The sequence below is a fragment of the Aplysia californica genome, unplaced genomic scaffold (assembly GCF_000002075.1).
Source record: "Aplysia californica isolate F4 #8 unplaced genomic scaffold, AplCal3.0 scaffold00404, whole genome shotgun sequence".
Classification (NCBI taxonomy): Eukaryota; Metazoa; Mollusca; class Gastropoda; order Aplysiida; family Aplysiidae; genus Aplysia; species Aplysia californica.
Window position 1 is genome coordinate 574,105 of NW_004797674.1, and position 3,468 is coordinate 577,572.

A 3,468-nucleotide genomic window follows, 5' to 3' on the forward strand; every position below is an offset into this window, starting at 1 on the left:
ATATGAACAGTTTCGGCAAACTGGTTAGAACCACTTCAACAAATGGGTGCACCCACTTCTGCAAGAGGGTCAGGAAAGGGAGTTTAGAGTCTGGATTCGGACAATGTTTCATGGAGAGATATACGGTTATCCGAATAAGCTGTCCGGATTTTGCCCACCACTAGTCTTGACCAGTGAGCCTGAGGTTGTCTGGTTCACAGTCTGGATCCACGTCGTCTCATCGCCTCTCAGACACAGACTGTGAGGGAACTTGGCTTTTGCTCTAGTCCGCAACTGTGTGTGTTTATCTGGCTACACTCCGTCTCTCAAACACCACGCTATCTATCCAGAACAAGGAGTTGACAGTAGTTTGTTTTTGGCTCTTTGATCCAGAGACGTCTCCGACGGATATAGACCAATCAAAATGCTTTGGGCATCAGGACCTTTTTTGACAAATAATTTGATATTTTGCAGTTAGGTTTGAAATTTTCTTGAAAATAATTTTGATTTGCGACAGTTTTGGTGGCTGTATTATGAGTGATCTGCAGCAAACAATACACAGTTTGACCCCCAAAGCAGTGCATCTGTGTGTGGGAGTGCGTCTCCGAATAGTTCCTTGGTGCTCGCCGGAGACGTCTCCGAATTTCTTCTGCCTTAAGCAGGGAACGTAAAGGAACTTGGCTCTTGTTTCAGTGAGCTAGTGTGTGGGTTTAGCGCCACTATCAACACTATAAGCTTAATGAAGAGGCGGACCTCCGAATTTAAACGTCCATCTCTGATAGGACTGCTTGAGCCAAATGGGTTGATAGCCGTAAAAACTCCACAAAACGACACAAAATCAAGAACGCCCAATCTGGGATTCGAACCAGGGCCATGTGCTCCGTAGATGAGCGTGATACCAACTTTTTTTTTTGTAAGTGTTTTACCGCGCTCGCAACTGCATAAGGTCATATGAGCGCGCGGGACACACTAAACTTTTTCAGTTAGTAGGAAATTTTGAATTTTGCCCGGGTGGCGGCCGAAGTCTACTCTTATCGATTTTAGACCACCAAGGGATCTTTAACGTGCGCAACTTGCACACGGGACCTCCGAGATTTTTCGCCCTTGTCCGAGAAGGCTAGGTGTAGATCTTTCCTACCAGAAGATCAGGGGTGTGGCTGAAAGACAACAGTAAGAAAAAGCGAAGGAGTAGCAGTAGAAAGGCTGCAGAAAGAATCAGGAGCCCAGAGGAAGGGGCAAAGGAGGTGATGGGGTGGGGGCAGAAAGAGGAGACGAAAGCAGACGACAGAACATTGCTAGAGAGCAGAAAAGGAGGGGAAAGGAGACAAATTTTGAGAAGAAAATGTTGTTGGTCGCTACCCAGATTCGAACCCAGGACCTTTGAATGAGAGGCGAACACCTTAACCTCTAGGCCACGAGAGCCCACTGATACCAACTGAGATAACGGAGTGACCTCTTTCTAGTAATAGTTTTACGGCACTTACAACACCAATAGGTAATACAGCGGCCACAGGTTGGAGGTGTTACTGGAGAGTGACATACAGAACAACAGAAGGAGGGGAGGTAAGGACGAGATGTTGGATAGGAAAGAAGGAGGGGGAGATATAAAAACGATAGATGTTTGATAGGAAAGAAGGAGGAGAGATAAGGACGATAGGTGTTGGATAGGAAAGAAGGAGGATATATAAGGACGATAGATGTTTGATAGGCAATAAGGAGGAGATATAAAAACGATAGATGTTTAATAGGAAAGAAGGAGGAGAGGTAAGGACGATAGATGTTGGATAGGAAAGAAGGAGAGATAAGGACGATAGATGTTGGATAGGAAAGAAGGAGAGAAAAGGACGATAGATGTTGGATAAGAAAGAAGGAGGAGAGATAAGGACGATACATGTTTGATGAAAGAGGAGGAGAGATAAGGACAATAGATGTTTGATAGGAGAGAAGGAGAAGAGATAAGGACAATAATATATGTTTGATAGGAAAGAAGGAGGAGAGATAAGGACGATGTTTGATAGGAAAGAAGGAGAGATAAGGACAATATTTGTTTGATAGGAAAGAAGGAGGAGAGCAATGGACAATAGATGTTTGATAGTATAGAAGATGCCTTCCCTAAAGCACCCACCAACCGCCCACACAAGGGAGAACGTACAATGAGGTTCTGGTACCGCATGGCCATAAAACGAGCTCGCCTGTCCATTTCTTTACAAATAATTTTTATCGCAAAGGGGGGAGGGGGGGATATTAACATGTTCTTATGCACAATAGAATTGTAAATGGGTGGGCAGATGAAATCAATGTCATGCTCATACTGTGCCGGAACAACATAGGGGGGAACTGCTGATTTTTCTTTCCTCATCCTTACTATCGTCATTTTTTCTCTATTTCTTTCGTATGTTTGTCACTCTCTTATGAACTGCCATTTCCAGAGTGCCTTGATAGTAGTCGAAGCAGACTTTGTGCTGTTGAAGGAAGAGAGATGAGCAGAGTAAGCCTGATTCCCCGTTTGGACGTCTCTGTTGACATCCACCCATAGCGCTCATATGACCTTATGTAGTTGCGAGCGCCGTAAAACCTTACTAAAACTAAAACACCCCTTAGCGCTCATATGACCCTATGCAGTTGCGAGCGTCGTAAAACCTTACTAAAACTTAACTAAACTAATCATAATGACGATGTCTAAGACAATCACTTTTCTCCTCAACAATGGGCGGCCGGCATATACATACATACATATATATATATATGGCTCTTTTCGTCTATGCAGACGGTCAATTTAGCTTAAGATAGTCTCAAGGTTGTCCTCATGCAGCTTCTTTCATGGCTAATTCTTCCTATGTTTGAAGCGCAGAGTCTGTCGCAGTGCTTGCATGTCAGTGTCGTAGATCGAATGTATAAGATGTGAGGAAGCAAGGTGAAATCATTCGCTGGTCAAAATAGTGAAATTGAAGAATCTAGCATATTTCTGCCAATTTGACAATTGTTATCCAATTTCTGTTTTTAGACTTAACACCATTTTTTATTCAATTAAGAACACACCTCTGGGTGTATTTTATTGAAAAGTGTTGATTAAAGGCACAAATAATGTAAGTTTTCAGTTTCCATGAACTAGCATCAAGCTATGGAAATAACCAGACTTTGGCGCCATTTTCTTGCTAATTCTACCCTTTTGAAACAGGAAGGCGACCTCACCTTCTTCAATCGCAAATATCTCGACTTCTATTCAAGATAGATGGGTATTTTTTTCCGCCGGTAGCAAGATGATTTAATAAGCTTTAAGATAATACCAATAACTCCACTTTCCCCCAAAATGACGAGCGCCTGATTCCACCACGTCGAGACACATATTCCCTGAAATGAGAACTTACATTTGAGCCAAACGCTCCCTAGTCTTACACACACTGTACTGTAGCCTGGTGCATAAAGGCCGGGGAGTCTTGTAGAAAATCAATTATTATTGATGGTAGAGGGAGAGAGAGAGAGAGAGAG

At 43.1% G+C, this 3,468-nt stretch overlaps 1 protein-coding gene across 1 annotated transcript in view; it reads right to left on the reverse strand.

Annotated features, from left to right (window-relative positions):
- The window catches only part of LOC101845792 (apoptosis-stimulating of p53 protein 1), a gene marked incomplete in the record, with an annotated part of 97,982 nt that overhangs the window by 67,631 nt on the left and 26,883 nt on the right, over positions 1–3,468 (reverse strand).